The sequence below is a fragment of the Peromyscus maniculatus genome, chromosome X (assembly GCF_049852395.1).
Source record: "Peromyscus maniculatus bairdii isolate BWxNUB_F1_BW_parent chromosome X, HU_Pman_BW_mat_3.1, whole genome shotgun sequence".
NCBI classification, from domain to species: Eukaryota; Metazoa; Chordata; class Mammalia; order Rodentia; family Cricetidae; genus Peromyscus; species Peromyscus maniculatus.
Window position 1 is genome coordinate 121,355,694 of NC_134875.1, and position 21,181 is coordinate 121,376,874.

Genomic DNA, 21,181 nt, shown 5'->3' on the forward strand with positions numbered 1-21,181 from the left:
GCCAACTGACTCTGAACCCTTCTGGCATGTATAGAGTTAACCAGGTTACCGGGGGATCCTAGTTAACTTCTTTCACTAGGAATGCAATTCATGTTTACCTATATAAGGAAACCTGTTAGGCTGACCTGAGTTTGGCATTTTTTTTTTTTTTTTTTGCTCTGACTGAGAGGCATGTAAGCACACACCCTGGAGAGGGGGAGCGATTCCTAGCTGGACAGAGCAAGCTTCCTGAACGCCCCAGCCATTCAGCTGATCCGAGACGAAGAGCAGAGCCGGTACTTGCCCCGAGCAGCCAGCTTGGAGGACCCACAGGTTTGCTTCTTCCAGCTCTCAATTGAGGAACAAACCTCCTGATCCTGGGAAAAATGGGGAAGCCGGTGAGTCTTACTGCTCTCTCTCTCTGCTTGCTTCTGCTAAGGGGCACGCCTCGCTGCTCTCACCCAGGAAGCAGAGGGAGAGGCGTTGCTCAGCCTCTAACCCCACAGCTCCTTTCTGAACAAACAATGCTTCGCCGTACCTCCAGCCAACTTTCTCTGTGGGCTTTGCACATAAAAATCTACCGAGGCAATATTTCTAGCACCTTAGACATCCCAGAAAGTGTTTTTACTGAGCAAGAGTTTTCAAACCATCATGATGAGCAAACTTTCTCATCTTTCTTGCACTCTGAAACAGTGCAGATGAGTTTGGGGGGTGCTTTGAGAGGAACGCTGAATCCCCAAGGAAGTAAGAGTAAATCTAAGAGGGATTCTTAAATTCACAGGCAGGGTGAGAGTCTATAGAAGCAGAATTTATCATTTTAAAAAAGGCAGTCTGAAACTATCATTTTTCATTCCCGAGGAGCAAAATACTTGGATCCAGTACATGTAATAAAGGACACCTTCTGAGACAGCAAGGAAAGAAGCAGAGCGAGCTCCTTTGTTCTAGACAGCATATAGAAATTCACTTTTGCATTTTGACAACTAGCATGTGCCTGTTTATATATAAGGTGGAAATGATGAATAAGGCATTATGTCAAGGGCACTGTGGTCAATTGAGTTAAAAATTGACTGTGCTCTATACATATATAAAACTCTCAGTCTGAATGTAATTAAATATGGGAATGTGAAAGTGCTTAGCAAACTTAGAGGGAAATTTTAGTTTTACTTGGGAACAGTCAATTATAAAAGGCAACTATGAAAGGAAATTTGAAAAACCAAAAACCTGTCTCCACCAAGTTCTAAGGCATATGTAAAAGTTTTGAAATGAAAGTTAGTTTCTTATACTTGTCAAAAGTGATTTGAAGTAAGGTAGAAAATTGTAAATTTTATTTTTGTAAAGCAAGGTGGTTTTCTGAATTGAGTTACCTTGGATAGTTTTGTTAAATGGCTTGACTGCTCATCTTTCAAAGGAGTATTGTCCTTTTCTGTCATGCTCAATACTTAATTCTAAAAATTTGTGTAGCAGGATTTTACTCCTAACTGCAACAGGTGGCAATGAGGACCTGGTTGTAGATTTGCGATGATGAGGAGTTAATTTCCTCAATTAATATAAAGGAAAGTAATCAATCCAAACTGATTTGAAAGGAGAAGCACTTTTTTTGTTGTTAATTGTAAATCGTTTTCTACTCTTCTGCCTGTAGCAAGACTGTTGTCTTAATATAGATTGGGAGCTGACTTTTCATAAGGACAAAAGCTCTGGACAATTTTACTTAGGGTCCTTGACTCTAAAAAGTACAACAATGCTCAGTAACACAGTTTAAATGCTGCTTGCTCACTGCCATGAGAAAAAAGCAGGAAATAAGGGTGCATTATATGTGAGACATTTTAGTAAATAAAATTCTAAATAGCACGAGCAGTGAGGGAACAATGCAATGTTTAAAGCTTGTTATCTGCACACCGCTGCTAGGGAAAAAATGGGAGTCTTAATATTGTGCTGCTATCAGTGGGAGTGAGTAACCCAGGAGACACAAAACACTATTTTAAAATATACCCTTAATAACAGATGGTTTAATACCAGGTTGTCTCACCATGCTACCGATGAGATGGCCCCAAGCCAAATCAACTGGCATGTCTACCATTTTTCCTGTGAGTGGATGTGTACATTGTTATTACATACTAATTACATTAACAGCCAAGGGACTATATAATCAGGAAGACATAAATGTCTCCTGGGCCACAGAGGCTGAGGGTCTTCATAAAGATTTTGGATTTCACAATTAGAGAGCTCCTTGCCTGTGACATGAGTTGCTGCAGATAACTAGAAGTGTCATCTGTGGGATCCATGCATCCCTGGCTCCTCACAAGCTCATTTAGGGGTAACAATACTGATTATGGAATGGGATACTTTGGCATTATCAGAGTTCCAGGTGGATTCCATCTTGAAGATTAAATTCACTCAGTTTCCGAATTATCCTTCAATGAAAGACAGTTAGGATGCTATATTTTTACATTTACCCTTTCAAGTCACTGGTGCTATGTATGTTCTGGTGTGAAGGGTACAGTCATTTAGCAGCATCCTTAGAACTATGAGATGATAGTAGTTTTCCTGAGTTTTGAAGTTAAAAAAAAAAAAAAAAAAAAAAAGACTAAAAAATCCTGAGCAGGGGGAGGGATAGATTTTCTGATAACTTTGATATGTACATAAGTTGTGAATTCCTAAAAGAAGTGTGGTATGCACCCTGTAAAGTATAGTTAGCTACAAACTTACTAATGGTTCGTGAACTGAGCTCTTTTTGTGGAGTATCTGGTTATCTCAGGGCACATTCTTTAAGAAAAAGCTGGCCAGTAGATGGGGTGCCGAGCACTGCGTATGAGTGGGCTGCACACGTGCCTACTCATTTATATTTCTGGACATCTTGGGCAACAAGGTGGACTTGGATACAGCATACCTTGAAGATGGTTTCTGGACCTCCCTTTTCCTAATGCTTCGCATAAATTTGATCATTTTCTATACTTGATATAATATGTAAAAGGAAGGAAATTGCCAATAACAATTCAGGACCCTGATACTGGTTAAGCAAATTAAAATGCTACAAATTTGTTCTCCTTAGGTATCCTAACTTTTATTATCTTTCCTGAGATCATTGGGGTTTTCAAACCCTGTCTATGTCATTTAATTTCAAATGGATATATATATATATATATATATATATATATATATATATATATATATAATTTCACTCTGTGTGTGTTTGTTGTTGCTGTTCCAGCCTTAAAGATCTTTTGAAACGTTAATAGCAGTTTTGTTCTTGAGATTGTTTTCTGTGGCTAGCATTTGGTTATTGTTTCTATTACCCTTTTTCAAGTTGGTGTTTGGTTGGGATTCTTCTGCTATCAATGTAGTTTTAGTCCAAAGGCGGTGAACATAAATAAAACACAGACTTTAAAAGTTGTTTATTAAACGAAAGTTCCTGACTTGGACACTGTACCAAAATCTGTACTAAGTTCTGTTATCATTGTGATCTTTGGTGAGTTTTCTCTGCATACCATTTGACATCAATTATCTTTTAAAAACATTTTACATTATTAATTTCCATAACATGCATTCAGCAAATATTTATCAAACACCTTCTGAAGTCCTGTGCTATGTACTCTGAAGGAAACGCATGTATAGAAGAAACAGATGAACTTGAAGTGTGTCTTTGTGTGACAGATAACAACTTCCCTGTAAAGAGAAATCTCATAATGTGAATGATATGCAGCCTGTAAAATATGGTTTACTGTTCAGTTATTTGGTTATTTGCTTCTTTTGCTGAGCAACCTTTAAATCAGAGCTTCCCATCTTAAGAGTACAACACACTGCTATGCCCTGGACAGTTAACTGACATAGTGAGATAATTTGAATAACCAAATAAGATCCATGTAAGAGGATGCCAAGGAACTTCATGTGCTGACATAGGAAAGAAACCACTAGAATTTCCCCTCAGGGCATCTCTAAAATGACAGAGGACTGGGTGGTACCACTTTCTATTTTGTTAATATAAGTTTCAATACCACTATGTCATACTGGGGGTTGGGTTCTTTGGTAGAATGTTTGATTAGCATGCATGCTACCCTAGATTCCATTCCCAGGAAAGCAAATATAAAATGACTGTTCTCTCCTGGGTTGTCAGGTGTTCATAGGGCACCATACAGTGAAGAGGCATTTCTAGAGCACTAGGTGGCTCAAGAACTTTGGATAGTGGCTCAGCACCACTGGGAGTCATTAAGGTAAGAGTTCTAGTAACAGATCTCGTGAAATAGACAAGAGCCGCTGCTGTGACTTCTAACACAATAGAACTCATACCTTAAATGGGAAGGGCTTAGTTAATGTTGATTTTCATTTTAAAAGTAAAATGAAAGTAGACTACCGTGCTCTGGGGAATAGAGTATTCTCAGATATGCCTGATACTTAATGGCCTCATCTGCACTGAGGATGCCTTGACTTGTGTGTGACAGAGTATGCTCAAGCTCTCTTGTGGGTTACTCTTCACTTGTTTCAACTTGAGACAGAAATGAAATTAAGCAGAGCCTGCTCAATTTGACAGTTTTAGTTTTAACACGTGACAGAATTGGAATTTTTGTCAAAGAGCTTAAGCCAGGAAATGTATTATTTATAGGTATTTTCCTACAACAGGCCTTGATTATTTAAACCAAAATTATTCCCCCTTCCCCAAGTATCTAATTGTACAGTTATTTATATCCACACTGACACACTTATCATGTATTGCCTTAGGGAACAAAACAGTATATAAACTACCAGAGAACAGATAGCAAGTTTACTCCAACTGATAGCCTTGGCTTAAACTTATGAAACAAAACAATGGTAGTGTTTCCCAAGTTTCTTCTGAAGCTGTGGATGATGGGTTGTGCTATGTGATTTTTTTTAAAACTTCTTGGGGATTTGATTTCCTCCACTATTGATGGGTATATAGATATGTACTTTAGCATTTATACATATTAAAAATCGTCATGTCTGTGAATACATGCGATATGATGCTGTACATGAAGTCAGTCAATACATTTTTGTTGGCTCTGGAATGGGTGTAGGTGGCTTATGTATTGTCCATTAAACAGTTGTAGGATTGAAGAAGTAGAAGCAGACACACACCGATAGTCCACTTAACTGATTTAAAAATTATGCTTCATTGAAACACGAGATACCTTCTAGTGTCTACACCAAGTCTTTGCTTTTTTGTGTTCCTTATTTATCTCCTGTGTTTTTGTGTTACTTTTTATCTCCTCTCTGGATTCTCTAGAGGACCAGAAATGATAGAGAGAGAGAGTGTGTGTGTGTGTGTGTGTGTGTGTGTGTGTGTGTGTGTGTGTGTGAGAGAGAGAGAGAGAGAGAGAGAGAGAGAGGGGGGAGAGGGAGAGAGAGAGAATTTATTAGTGTAGCTTACAGGCTATGATCCAGCTAGTCCATCAATGGCTATCTACCAATGGAAAGTTCAAGAATACAGTAGTTGCTCGGTCCACAAGGCTGGTGTCCCAGCTGGTCAAAAGATCTTTACCTCAAAAGATCAGTATTAAAGGTGCATCTTCCCACCTCAAAGATCCAGATTATAAGTGGATCTTTTGACTTGAATTTATTTAATTAAGATAAATTCCCTTACAGGTATGCCAAACTGCTTGGGTTTTAATTAATTCCATAAGTAGTCAAGTTGATAACTATGACTAGCCATCACATCCTGTAAGGTTTTAGATTTAAGATTCTTTTTCTAAAGACTTCGGTAGTCGTCTATGTTATCTGAATATGGATTTCTACCTTTGAAGGGTTTCCCCCAAAGTCACATATTTTATAAGCAAAGAAAAATGCTTACTTCATGTTTATTAATTTAATAGCTTGAAAACCTTCCAACAGCAATAACAGGAAGGACTAGGTTAGAAAATTCATTAGGAAAAAAAAACAATTTTTCTTTAAAAAAAATAGAATGCCTCTCTGGTTTCAGGAATGGTTTTTCAGGTGTCTCTAAGGCTGTCATTTCTCATGATATCATGCCTCTAAGGTCACCCTTAGTCCTCATGTACCACACTCCATCCTAACAGAATGAAACATTTAATCTGATGTGGCTCCCAAGACAGAGGGGTATGTCCCAAGGGCTGACAAGTCCTAGCAAGAGTCCACTCCTTATTAGGGAAGTGGGAACCATATGATACTTGAGTGATGAAGAAGTGGTACAGCTTCATCAAATGTAGATCAAATGCCTCTTATGTTAGAAATATTTTCACTAAATCTCAGACACCATCTCTTATAATTACATACCCGTTAGAAAGAAAAAAAAATTGAATCTGTGTTATAATGTTTTCTAGACAGCACTACTTTAATCTGTATTTATTGAAAGCACTTTTTAGGTTATTTTGACTGAATATTTAAAATTGTATCTGCCTCATCTGCATACATAAAATGAAAATTATAAGTGAGATAAATCTCTTGAGTTGTTTGAAATTTCAAGTGCAAAGGGAATACTCAATGTCCATTTAACAATATTTATTACCTTACAAACTAAGATCTAAGTGGAGCCTGCATTTCTGTAGATAATATGCCATCACTAGAGATTACCACAGATTAATTATCACATAACCAATAGTAAAGGTGTTATGAAAGAAATAAAAGCTTTAATCTGGAGCCACATGTGCCATAATATCACAGTAGGAAGGTTTAGCTAATCAGCCGGGAAGTTAGGAAACTCATCCATCCATAAGAAAGGGATTCATAAGTAGAGAATAAGAAGGAAAGGACAATGTCATTGTGTCTAGAGGAAGAGGAAGTGACCAGATTCTATTATAGAACTGTCAATAAAGGATGACATTTGTCTTTGGGAAAATCCACGTTGGCAGCAACATGGAAAACAGATATAAGGAATATCATAGAGATTTGGTATCAACCATGTGGGTACCAAATAAAGCTGCCTCAGAAAGAAGATATCTACATATTCTTGTGCCATGGAGAGAGAAGTGAAGAGAAGCAGATAAATTTTCATGATATTTCAGTAGTGAAATCATCAGAGGTGAATAAAAATGGAACACAAAAGTGGTGACTGACAAAGGTATGCCAAAGAAACATTTCAGGACAAATTTAGTTCACACAACTATACAAATAGTGTAGTATCACTGAGGTTGGGAGTAAGGCAAGATAACCTGGTCTTGAGGAGGCAGATAAATTATTTGTAGTCTGGTGAAGTAGAAAAGGCATAAATTTTGAAGCTGAACACCATGGCTCCATTCACTAGCTGTGTAATATCTCAGATACCATGTTTTAAAACTATGCCATAAATATCTGCATTAGGTGTTGCTGGTACAATTCAAAAAGATGTGTAGTAATCACTTCGCTGTAAGTCTTATTCAGGTGTTAGTTATAATCCAACAAATTCACTCCTGCTGCAAGTTGGAAGGAAATTAGTTGCTTCCTGGGGGTAGAATAAGGGTGTTGTGTTGTGTTGCGTTGTATTGTGGTGTGGTGTGGTGTGGTGTGGTGTGGTGTGGTGTGGTGTGGTATGGTGTGGCAGCAGAGAACTCAACACTGTGCCTTTTTCTAAGTGAAGATTTCTCCTTGTTGATAATATCCAGGTAATCTGTTATCTTCAATTGTTTGGCGAACTTCCTTTTCACTCCAGCTTTTCCTTATCTTGGATTAAGGTATCCCATATAAGAAAAATCTGGCCGGGTGGTGGCGCACGCCTTTGATCCCAGCACTCGGGAGGCGGATCTCTGTGAGTTCGAGGCCAGCCTGGGCTACCAAGTGAGTTCCAGGAAAGGCGCAAAGCTACACAGAGAAATCCTGTCTTGAAAAAAAAACCAAAAAAAAAAAAAAAAAGAAAAATCTGTACCTTTTCCAGCTAAGATCCCTTATCACTTCCAAGAGGACTATAAGATTTAGGAATGTATAATCCAAGTGTTTACACTAACTGATAGGCCCATGATAAACTTCCTGCTTTCTTTAGGGTTTGAGTGAAGATTTTGCCATTCTGTCTTTCTAGCATTTTTTTCTCAAAAGAATTTTTATATGACATGTGTAATTCCACTGTCTGTTCTTGGGAAATTCCTCTCTAGGTTCCAAATATTCTTTTATTAAATGGAGTCTTCAGGTGATGAAAGCTACAGCCCGAGGGATAGAAAACCTAGAGAATGGGCAGGTGATGGGGAGGAAATGGTTAAGCTGTATAGATTCCAATATTAGCTTCTTTTTCTCTTTCTCTGCAGGTGTTCTGGCATTGTAGGATACAAGTCACTACCAATATTCTCCCACTGTTTATTTCCCTTTGTTCTTGGCATATGTTATTTAAGTCCTTTTTTTATTGTTAGAGCTGACTGAATGCTTACAATTTGGGGTACACTCATATATAAATGCAGATACAAGCCACATTTACGATTCACTGGGTTATTAAAATGTCTGAATTTCTCATCAGGATCCTATTCAGTTATTTTTATATACAACAAATGCTTATTTTCATATCGAAATGTGTGGTGCAGAGTAGGAGGCTTTCCATTCTGTCATTTTATTTGTAAAATATTTGGGTGGAATATTGTGAGCTCTATGAACTCTCAGGTAGCTGGATGGTGCTTGGTTCTTGACTCAGATATTTGATATCTGACCGTATACATTCTAGCTAGGATCTGGGTGAGAGGTAGGTTAGTAAGTAAGTAGACCGGAAGCTGGTATCTATAATAGAAATCTCAGGCATGTTTGGAAAGTCTGTCTCTTCCTGCTCCATCCATTTCCTAGCCCTCAGTAATTTCTCCTTTAGAGAGACCCATTTTGGTGTAAATGCATTTCAAGGTATAAGGGTGTTGTAAAAGATTCATTTCAAATCTGGATTGTATTTCCCAGAGGGACTACCACTTACTTTCACATTTAAAGATCCACTTGGCTTTGGCTTTGCTGACATTAAAGCAGAAATACTCAGTCCATAGAAACTTGCAGTCAACATGTGCAATGGCAATTACTCCAAGCCTCGATGTTTTAGGAATCACACTGCAAAAAAATAGCAAGCCAGAGCTTGACTGTTAAATCAGAGAATGAGTTCATTTTGTCCAGGAATTCAGGTACCTGCCCATAAATCATTTCCTAGTAGACTGAAGATAATGAAGGAAGCCCCAGAATGATCCAGGGTGAAGGTCACATCAAACACTACGATCAATGAAAAATGGTGAGAACTTTTATTTCCAGACTCCTGAGTCAAGCTCTTGCAGAGATAAAGGTGTGAGCTTTGCACACCATCAAGCCTTCTGGTCTGTTTATTCTCCTTAGAAAGAGTAAAAGTAGGGAGGAAGAAGGCCTCTGCCAACAGACTATAGGTCATAAATTAGCTAATAAAATATGTCCCAAGTTATCTCTTAAATAGCCTATTTTATATACTTGTCTATTTGATTTACATTTTCTCCACTCACTCAAGGTTGCATTTTGGTAGTCTATGTCAATATATGAGTTTTATGTTGCACAATCATAGATGACTTACCTTCTCTTTTGAGGAAAATACGTGTGTGTGTGTGTGTGTGTGTGTGTGTGTGTGTGTGTGTGTTATATGCAATTTGTTGCTATTGATCAGAAATGTAAAAGTTAACTTCAGACTTCTATATATAATATTAGTTAGTTCAATGAAATATGCATATTGTTATAAAATATATTTAGTTTTATTAAAAATAAATTTTAATAATGCTTCCAAGTTTTTTTGTAGTTCTAATATATTATTCCCACTGGTGATAGGATAGCCAATTCTTATTTTATCTATTAGAGTCCTAATCTGTGCTAAGGCAACACTACATGTATTTCTGTGTACATTACACATACATTTATATACATGTGTTATATGTGAATATATACATATATATACATACCTATTTAAAATTTTCTTTGAGAGTAAAGTTTCAACCATTGTTAATTATTTTTAATGTCAGACAAATAATATAACAGGAAAAGAAAATCATATTTTTATGACCGTATATAATGACAGATATAATTGGATGATCAAAGAGGCCCCTGGGGCAGGGGGATAAACAGGAAATATAAGAAGGGAGGTGCTAAAGGAACAAAATCTACTCTCCCTTGCCCACCTGCTCCCACACAGAAACAAAATCCCAAACAACAAGGTGCATGATGAAAGGATCAAGAAAATTGGCAAGGCATATGTTGTTAGAAAACAGAAAATACAAGAGGCAGAAAATGAAGAGTAAAAAGAAAAGTTGTGAAAGATACTTCAGGGAAAATTCTTTTAAATTTTAAGGAATGAGCAAAAGAGGTAAATGAAGGAAGAAATCAAAAGGTAAAATTAACAACAACCAAAAAAAATCATCCAAGGGAAGCTGGGAAATTAGAAGAAAGATAATTGAGGAGAAGAGTGTACTGTTAGCTCACACTCAAAAGTGCCTGACCAATTGTAGGTCCCTGAGAATAACTTAGTAACCATGCCTCCATGGGATATATCTTTGAAGATGATAGAACTTGTTTAATCCTCTGCCTTGTGAGTACAAATGCAATTTGCTTTGAAAAAAAAAAAGTCCCTTTCCTCAAAAAGGTATGAGTGGCAGAAATCCAGGACTTCTTAGATGGGAGGTGCCACAGAGGAGTCTGGCCTCTCCAGAGTTAGTAAATGTCTATTCTGGGTCAGTAAACAATAGCCTGGTGGCCTTAAGAGCTAATCCTCCACATGCTTCCCATACTCCTCAGAGTCATTCATTAAACTAGCAGCACCTGGCTTAATATTTATAAAATGCTTTCCACTTCTACAGGGGAGAGGGAAGTAAAGGCTGACATCTGTGAATATATTTCTATTGTTAAGTATCACCAAAGTACCGGATCTTCACTTGGTAACTTCCAAGCAGCTTGTGCATGAAATCCCAAATCCAACTCACTGTGATTTTGCTAACAATAACTTATGTTTATAACTCAGTATCCTGAGTAACTGTTTCTTTTCGGACGTTTGCATATTATCACACATCTCAGGTCCTGTTTCAGAAAAATGTTTTGACATAGCATGTTAACAGTGAATTATTGATTCTTACCTGCAGCAAGGAGTAATGCTCAGAGTGGTTGGGGAAAGCTTCCCAGTTGCTGGCTCAGTTGTGCAGCTCTATTTAAAGCTCTAGTGGGTAATTCAGATGATGGCAAACTTCACTTTGACACAGTGCCATAGCACTTCCATTAGTGCCCTGGGTAGAGCACAAACATCTGCTTGCTTTTATTGTCCATGTGTTACTTAAGATAGTCTGTTGCTTTATGACGTAAATCACTGGAATCTGCTGACTATTTTTAAAGACTCTTTTAGTGTTTCCTTGAAATGATCACTCTTTACAGTTGTTTAATAGATAATTGGCCTTTTAGGTACACAAAAATTATAAAGATCATACTTTCTACTCCTCTGACCTTTTCCAGAGATGGCATTGTGACTAAAGTGTCCCAACTTGTTGTAAAATTCTATGTCTTTGGGGTTGTGTGATTCACAGGTTCACAGTATCACATCAAATGAAATGAAACGGTATTTTCAATTAATTATCAAAGGTAACTAGCCTGTTGTTTTTTGCTCACTGCCCAGAGCTTTGTGAATTTGCTCATTTCAGTTTGCCTTGAAAGGGTTTGCTATTGCCTTTCCTCCATATTTACCTTGTCCTGACAAATGCTGAGCAATTTGTTTGCCCTCTACCATATTCATGGGTCCAGTACAGACACGTTTCAAGAGAGCCAAGGCCAGCATTTTCATTCCAATGGATTGGCTGTATTCTAGGGCCCCTTCAATTAGCAATTTTGTCTTACTTTTATGGTAAATGAAGGCCTATAGCCATGGAACTTCTCAAAAAACATGGGGGCCATGATACAAAGGATCTAACATGTGAAAAACAAACACCATCAATTATGATCCCAAATGAGAGCAAAGACTGGCCTTAGGTGTAATGAATACTAAAATGATTCTCCTCAGCCCAGTGATTAGAAAAACTTGGGAGGACATAGCCATGCATATTAGGTCTTGTAACTTGTAAGATATTCCAAAATAACCCATCTGGAAGAGCAGTTTAATATTATGCCAGAAAATAGGGTTCTTACTTGTGTCCTAGGATTGCATGAAGCCAGGAAGTTTCTGGGAAATTCCTAGGGGAAGAATATTGGAAGATGATAATTTGAGGATTGTGAGAGTTCCTGAGACTTGCCAGAGAATCAAGACAAGGACTAATTGGGAGGTTCTGAGAGTGCAGAAAGAATACATGTGGATATGTGAGGTTTGAATGATTTCTTTCCACTTGACATCTATGTGTTTCTTGCTCTGAATATTGAATTTATGAAAATGCAAAAGCAAAAAAGATTGTGTCCCAAAGGGAAACATTTAGAGAGTTGGGGAAAAAGAGCATCCACTGCCTCATGACTGAGAAAGGAAAGAATGCAATGGAGAAATCTGAAGTCACTAATTGCAAATAAAATTAACAATTCCTGTGTACTGTTAAAAACAAAAATATCATGTTCCATAAGTTACAAATAAAGGGGCATGAATAAGGAAAATTCTTGGAGTAAATTTTACTTAAAATTCATTTCATCTGGAGCCAACAATGGCTCAGTCTGTAAAGATACTTACCACTAAACCTCGTGATCTGAGTTAGATCCTTGGACTTACATTGTGGAAGGAGAGAACTGACTTCCACAAGTTGTGCCCTGATTTCTACACACTCGACAAGGCACAATATACATGCCCATACAACATACACATGTACAAATGTGTGTGTACACACACACAGACAAGTGAACACACATACACACACACACACACACACACACACACACACACAAACACACACACTTTCTCATTCCAGTCAAAGAAAGCATAGAAGGTAAGAACACACAACTTGCTTTCATAGTCTATAGTTGGCCATAGCCACCATCACTAGCTATTTAATGCCCTCTAAGGATGTGCAGAAATACACAGAAATTAGTATGTCAAAATTTAATGCTACACAAACCTAACTTAGACTCTCCACTGGGACACTTGCTAGCTGGACAACCTGCTCTTAAATCCTTGTCCTTGGTTGATTTTGCCATCATCCTCTCCAGGGCTCATGGTAAGACAAGTAGTCACAGTATTCTAAGCAGAGTAAATACTTGGGAAGTCCTGGCTAATATCATCCTCTCTGAGCTCAGAGGGAGTGGTGGTTCAGTGTTTGATAAATGGGTGCCCCAAGAAGTTGTCATTCTGGACTAAGTAGGCAAAATATACCACCTCTAGGAAAGGAAATGCCCATTGAACTTGTTAATAGGCCTTTTACTCCAAATCACTAAGAATTGTTTAGACTTCCTTCAGAGACCTGCGGACTTAGACAAGACTTAAGATGTCCATTAACATAGTCAAGGAAATGGATTGATAACACATAGAAACAATAACTTACTAAAGTGGAAGGCAGGCAGTTGTTTTATATCACTCTGCTCATTTAATTCAGAATGGACAGATTTATACCTTCGAAAACTTTTCCTATACTAGACCTGACTGAAGTTTTGCATATGAAATATTGTACAAATGAATTTAAGTTAATACTGCTAAAATATTTAGTGATTTCAAGCAACCATTCTAACATATGTTGGCTCAAAACTAACTTTTAAGAGTTTTGCCTGAAGACAAATTCTCTGTTAAAAAAAATGCTTGAACAAATTAAACACAAAGTTAAAATTTGTTTGGAAGATGATGTTTCACCCAGTCTGGTTTTGTATTTCCTCTTGGACTAGAAACATGTTAGTCATTTAAAAACTATACATGTCCTGAAGACATATTTCAATAGGGCAAAACCCCTAATCAACAACAAGACCCTATTTCTATAAATACACAGCAATATAAAGATCGTAGCGATGCAGAAAGAAATTAGTGTCTGTGGCCATTTCTTCTTCCTGCCACTTTGGAGGAAGTGTTCTTTTGATGTAAAAGAAAACCATGTTGACCTCATCTGAAAACTTAGTAACAATAGCAGTTTTGCGATGCATTACATTGTTAAAGTCTACTTAACATAAACATACCCAACTTTTACTTTTTCATTTTCTTAGTCTAAAACATAGTTTTTATTTGTTTGTTTTATACAAAGGCCATTATATCTATCTCTCTGAGATGATTAAACACAAAGACTGCTGAAGAAAACATATGATTTCCCATCCTTCTGATAAAAATTAAAGAACAGATCTTACCTTATATTCTTTCTTTCTTTCTTTCTTTCTTTCTTTCTTTCTTTCTTTCTTTCTTTCTTTCTTTCTTTCTTTCTTTCTTTTTTTTGAGACAGGTTTCTCTGAGTAGCTTTGGAGCCTTTCCTGGAACTCACTCTTGTAGCCCAGGTTGGCCTCAAACTCACAGAGATCCGCCTGCATTTGCCCCCCCCCCAAGTGCTGGGATTAAAGGCGTGCGCCACCACTGCCTGGAACCTTATATTCTTTAGCATGGATGTTGTATTATCTTTCTCAGACATTTGATTTTTCAATGCTGCTTTTTTTTTCATATGCTTTAATCTCAATCCCTAAGAGTCACATGGCGAGAGGAGAGAACCAACTCAAGTAAGCGGTCAGTCTTTTATCTGCGACATGCACCCTATGATATGCAGACACACATAGACACTTATATTCAACTAAATAAATTCATTAAAATAAACAAGGGAAATATTCTTTTAAAAGTAGCAACAATTAATTTTGAGCCAACCTAGTAACCAACAATTTGTGTCAATGTGATTTCAAGTTATGTGCAGTAGTATTCATTAATTAGTTTCAATGTCTTTTCTACTTATGCAAGTTTTCTCAAAGTAAATCATATCATACATAGGGCAAAATAAAATGCAATGTGATCCCCTACAGTAAAGATTAGCAAGCTATGGCTCACTGGCTAAATCTAGGTCTCTGCCTGTTTTCATATGACTCCCGACCAAGAATGGTTCTTTCATTTCCATGTTTGAAAAGCTTCAAAAGAAGAAATACTACTTTATGACAGGTGAAATTAATATGAATTTCCAATGTTAGTGTCCATAAAGAGAGTGTTATGAGAACATAGCCACACCCATGGAGTTTATATTATTGTCTCTGGCAGTTTTCATGGCCCAACAGCAGAGCTGGGTGGTTGCAATGGGATTGCTAAGCTCATGAAGCCAAAACTAGGGACTATCTATAAGTTTACAGAAAGTTTAACTACCTTTACACTTGGAGGGTTAACTCAGAGTTTTCTAGACTAAGGTAACTCTGATAAGTGATTATCTTAGCATCAAAGCATTCCATGAAGAAAATAATGTTTACAGTTTATAGCGTAAATCCACAGGAAAATGTCACTGCCTGAATCAATACCAGGAGTCTTAGATTATTCATATATTCTGTCCTTCTGGAGGAATCATCAAACCCATAAACTCAGTTCATGGTTGTCTACTTACAGAGAACAAAAGAGTGTGTGTTTCTCATGAAGAGCACAAGAAAGAATGAGATCTTATGGAAAGACAGAATCAGCTCGAGTTCAAGTCATCACTCTACCATTTGCCAGCTATATAACCTAGGCAAGTCACTCACCTTTCTAGGCTTTATAGCAATCAAGATAAATATGCCTACTCCTATGGATTTTCAGAGGACACAATGAACCTGTCCATCAAGGATCTGGAATGTTGGACTAGGCAAATTCTCTTTACAAGCTGTTCCAAGACAGGAAATCCTTTCATTGCTCTGATTTTGTGTCTTTTTTTCTCTGTGCTGCCCATCCCTCAGTCTGACTTTGAAATCTGCAAGGAAGAGAGTTTGGCTCCTTTTATAAACATCTACCTTCATCTTTGCAGTTTCTCTGTAAACATCTGTGGAGTAACAAAAAAAAAATCTAGTCCATCTCCCTGCTGCCCAGATTTCTCTGTCAAGAGACCTAAGTGGAGGCTCTGACACAATGGAATATAAATCAAATCTATTTTTCAATTATAGAATGAAATGTGTCTGCACTGCTGGGGAAACCTGTAGATAGATGTGATCCCGGTAGGTTCAATACTAGTCTCCAGTAACAGGCCAATTGATGTTTGAAAATGTTTCTGGCCCTTCAGGTTATAAAGACAGAGTTCTTACGGAAATCATAGTGGCAGAGAAGAAACATGAAAAGAAACTTGCTTACCTGTTCAGCATTGCTAAACATTCAAAGTGTTCAGACTCATGATTAACTCTACACATTGATTCAGTGGGGACTTGGGTGTGATTGCCATGCCACTTCTTTCAGGATGCGCCCAACTGACAGCCAGGAGAACTAAATTCAGTGCTGTACTATTCTAGGAAAGGACACAAAATCCAGACTTAGGAGTCTTCTCCAATCTGGCCAAACAGGGCAGGACTAAAAGGAGCAATACATCCCTGAATGTGACTGGGATCCTTCTTAGTGATGCTCGAAAAGAAGACTTAAAAAGCTGATATTGAGCTAGTTTCTGACCTAGGAAGATTTTTAGCATTACTGAAAGAGAGAGAAACAAAGACAGACAAAGAAAAAACAAGTAGAATGATTCTCTTTTGTTGTTCATCAAGTCAAATGTTTTTTTTTAATTTGTAAATTTGTTTAAGTGCCATGATTTAAACCACTTAGTTTCTTTGTTGCTAATCTTTTTTCAGCTACATAAAAAGTATAATAACCCATTACTCAGTAGAATGTAAGCATATGCATGTAATGAGCCAATATGGACTTTCCCCCTCTGTGTAATTCATCGTTGCCTAGAGGAAAAGATGGTCCTCTTCCATCACCCAATCCAAACGGTCCCCCAGTAATGTTTGGATGATGGCTTCTGCATGGCAGAATCCACTGTGGATGCAGGATTTCAACCTACCAACCCTTTCTTCACTTAGGCAGACTAAACTGCCCTGCTCTTAGCCAAGTTTCTAATACACTGAATTTTCTAGAGGTCTCATGCTAAGGATATTTTTGAAGCATGAAGTTTCTAGGACCACCTCTAAAGATACCCCACATTTATGCTGAGATGATGGGTGATGGCCCTGAGGATACTGAGATATCACCCCAATATTTGAATTATGCTGTACAGAACAGTTTATCTTAATAGACACCTAGAGAGGTGTGACATTATCTTGTGAACCTTAAAAACAGAGGACAATTCTTTGCCTGGAACAGAAGTCAGAGAGATTGGAACTCTTAAAAAATATGTTTAAGTACCATATTTGGCTTAAGTACACATGAAGATGGACAGAGTCACAACAAGAATAGAAAAGCAGCATGCAATTACTGAGTAATCCTCCGGTGACAGAAGCATGTAAATGGAGACCTCAGTCCTACAAACACAAAGAGCCAAAGTCAACCAATGACTAGAATAACCTTAGAAGTGGATCCTTTCCCAGGGACTGTAGATAAGATTCTGGACTCTCCAGTGTTTTCATTTCGGCTCTGTGAGTCCCTGAGCATAGAGATGGTTGACTAGTTGAGTCTATCTTATCTTCAAACCTGCATCCCCATGAGCTAATAAAACATATTTTCATTTACTAGCTTTTTGTGATTTGTTATATAGCAACAGAAAATCAGTAAATCATTCATGCATCGCTGTCTTTCCTTTGAAATCCCCAGAACTAATTTTTTAAATGAGTGTTTTAAGTAAATGTCTCTTTCATTTCTAAATAGAAAGTAATTCCATCCCTCTTTTACCACTTCGATTTGAGGGAACATTTCATTTCCTATTTCAGCTCACTGTCAGTTAGACTGCTTGATTTGAATGTTTTTAAATGAACTACATTAACATTTGTAATTTCCCAAAGAAGCAGTTGTTGATATTACTTCTTATTTCTTTCATATAATAAGATCTGATTGGTAATGTGAGGAACTTCAGTGTCACGGCAGTAATACTTTTAGGCAATTGGAGCTCTGGAACTCTAGATTCATATATTATTCCAGTTGAGAAGAATGTAATGTATTCATAAATCTGAAATATAGTAACACAAGACACATCTGGTTACTATTCCAACATGTAAAGAATTTAGGAGTCATGATTTCTGCTATCTCAACAAGATAAAAGAAGACCAAACAGAAAACCAATGTCTTGTCTTAAATCCATGAGAGAATTGGGGTCACGGGTCTAACTCTAACCTCTAAAACCAGAGAGGCAGGAATATCACAAGAATATAGATTACTTTCCCAGAAGCAGAAGCTGTTAGATTCAGTTGCTAGTGGGAACATTTAAATGATAACTTCAATGAATTGCTGTTGGCTGGTTGTACTATAGCTTGAAAGACTCAAAACTACTGGGAGCCTAGTACAAATAGGTATAATACTTTTACAGTCTATCCCTCTAAAATTTCCACCGGAGTCTTATGGTGAAGAACAGAGACAGATTACCCAGTGTTTGGCCAGGTCAGGGGGAAAATAATCGATGTGAAATACAAACTAACTCTTACAAATAAGCCCAGAGCACCCACCAAAACAAGCCTCAGCAACAAGGGAAAAAAGGACACCTTATTTGACTTAGGAAAAGGAAAGACACCCATTTCTATCTGGATTTTAGACTTTCTGGCTCACCTAGAGGGGAAAATATAAACCAAGAAACACTCATGATGCTTCACAGTTCAAGGTCACAGGCACAATCATAATCATAGGATTACAGAATGCTTCCCCTCCACCTAACTGTATCCCTGTTTCATGAAGGTGGATTACAAGCAAAATAACTTCAAAGCTCAAACTCTAAGAAAGAGCTTCTAGGGAATCATAGAGACCATGATAATGAACAGCAAGGGTACTTCAGAAAATTGGAGGCTCTAACATTTCAACTTGTAACAAACAGCAAAGGTATCCTAACTCTTAGCCGGATCATCATACAGCCTCACAATAAAAGCTTGTCTACTTCAGTTCCTAGAATACAATACATCATGCCCAGCTTCTAACAAAAAAAAAATTCCAGGCATTCCAAAGACAGGAGAAATCTCATAATCTCAAAGACAAATGAAGCATTAGAACCAGACTCTAATATGATGGGGACATAAAATAGTATGATTGGTATACAAAAGTTCTAATGAGGAAAATGGACAAGAGATTGCCCCAGAATTTAGAGATTTAAAATACTGCACATTTATCATCTCATAGGTTTTATGAATCATGACTGAGGGCATATCTTCACTGTGTCCACAGCTAAGGGTATAGACACATTCCATGGAACCTAGGATCTCATCTGGAGGCCCAGCTAGTAAAGAATGTCTTTCCGAGCTTTCTCATGGTGTGGTTGGCAGGGTTCAGTCCATTAAGAACTTTTGGATACAGGACTCTGTTTGCTCACTGGATAGTGGTAGGTAGGCACCCTCTATTCCTTGCCATGTGGACCTCTCTAACATGCCAGTTTACTTCATCTAAGCCAGCTAGTCAGAGAATGTTCAAAGCAAGATAGTGCCATAATATCCTTTTGATAAAACATGGAAATGACTTCTCAAAGTAGCCATATTCTGCTAGCTAAAAACAAGTTACTCAAAGAGGGTGAATCATAATTATAACTAACAGGGAAACAAGGACCATTTAGGGCCATCTTAGAGATGCTTACTATTATGCTTATGGTCATTTAAAGGGCAATATAGCCGGGTATGGTGGCACATGCCTTTAATCCCAAAGGCAGAGGCAGGCAGATCTCTATGAGTTTGAAGCCAGCCTGGTCTACAAAGTGAGTTCCAGGACAGCCAAGGCTGTTACACAGAGAAACCCTGTCTCAGAAAAAGAGGGAAGGGGGAAGGAAGGGGGAAGGAAAGAAGAAAAGAGAAAGGAAGGAAGGAAGGAAGGAAGGAAGGAAGGAAGGAAGGAAGGAAGGAAGGAAGGAAGGAAGGAAGGAAGAAAGAAAGAAAGAAAGAAAGAAAGAAAGAAAGAAAGAAAGAAAGAAAGAAAGAAAGAAAGAAAGAAAGAAAGAAAGAAAGAAAGAAAGAAAAAGAGAGAGAAGAAAATGCAGGCAGGCAATATAATTAGGTAAGCTCTGCCTGGTTAACCAAATAATCTGAGAAAGCAAAATTATTTTTTTCTTTCTTTCCTTTCTCCTCTACCTCATCTCCTTACAAATGTCAAGGAAGATCCTGATAAGCTTGGAGAAGTTAAAAATGCCCAGCAGCCTAAAGCTTGCTAAAGACCCCAAAACCAAAAGTCGTCTTCATCTTTCTGAGTTAAAGATTAAAGCTAAGAGAAATTAAGTTAATAATAGAATCAAAGTTACGTGAGAATAAGTGGTGAGTTGCTTTTGTAAAGTTGGACACTGGAACCAATGACATTTCAAGAATTCAGATGAGAAATTTCAGGGGATATAAAGGAAAATAAGAGAGGGAGTTTCAAGAGTGCCAGGAAAGGCTGCCAGACCCTTGGGCAATCCAAAATAATGAGGAGCATGCCTGCTTTTGAAGGGCTGGTTCTTTGGACAAGGCAGACTAGACTGGAGATGCTTGAATGCAAGAAAGTATTATAGCAAAAATATGAACCTGGTGGAAAACCATGCAAAGAGAGGAATCGTGCAGAGACACCATGGGGATGAACAGCCTCAGAGTAATTGCTGTAAAGGACTACCAAAATCTTTACATGCCACAGTCATGGTGTGCAAGTTCTGATCAGCAAATCCCAACTGCCAGGGCAAACTCCTGCCATGCCCACTCACTCTAAGCATTTGATAACAACACACACTCCTGTTTCTGAACAGCCATGAGAGTGCAGCATGCTACTGTACTTGAAGGCACTTTCAAAGCCTTCTCCACTATGTGGTACCTGCCCTCTGTTCATTAAAAGAGCTGGTAGAATAAAGAACAGGTGATGAGCAAAGTCTACAGAGGTAAGTAAGAGTGCCTGGGCTGCACTGGGGAGATTTTAAAGGAGGAATATGGGATTTTACATAAGTGCTTGGCTTATGAGGAACACATAGGGATGACAGTCATTAACCTACTGTTGCTAAATCATGATTTCCTTACTGCCTTGGTGTCTACCAAACAGTAGTGTGATTTCAAATCAGGACATAGAAAAGGCTATCCAACTATTGCTATATATAATTTCTATGATTCTAGTCTCTGTGTCCTCTCAAATTAGGGTTCTCAACCTGTGGGTTGGGACTCCATGGACAAACCTCTATCTCCAAAAATGTTTGCATTGTGATTCATAACAGTAGCAAAATTACAGTTATGAAGTAGCAATGAAAATAATTTTATGTTTGGGAGGAGGGTCACTACAACATGAGAAACGGTATTACAGGGTCGCAGCATTAGGATGGTTGAGAACCGCTGTCTCAAAATAATCCATCTAGCAACTCACTAGCTAAGGAAAATGACC

The 21,181-nt window shown here is 37.8% G+C and overlaps 1 protein-coding gene across 1 annotated transcript in view; it reads left to right on the top strand.

The window, feature by feature from the left end:
- The first annotated feature begins 248 nt into the window (after nt 1–248).
- Nucleotides 249–21,181, top strand: part of Mid1 (midline 1) — a 336,764-nt gene continuing 315,831 nt past the window's right edge. The window contains exon 1 of the mRNA XM_015987794.3: nt 249–377. The gene's annotated coding sequence lies outside the window, so the exon portion shown is untranslated. The remainder of the gene's footprint in view (nt 378–21,181) is intronic.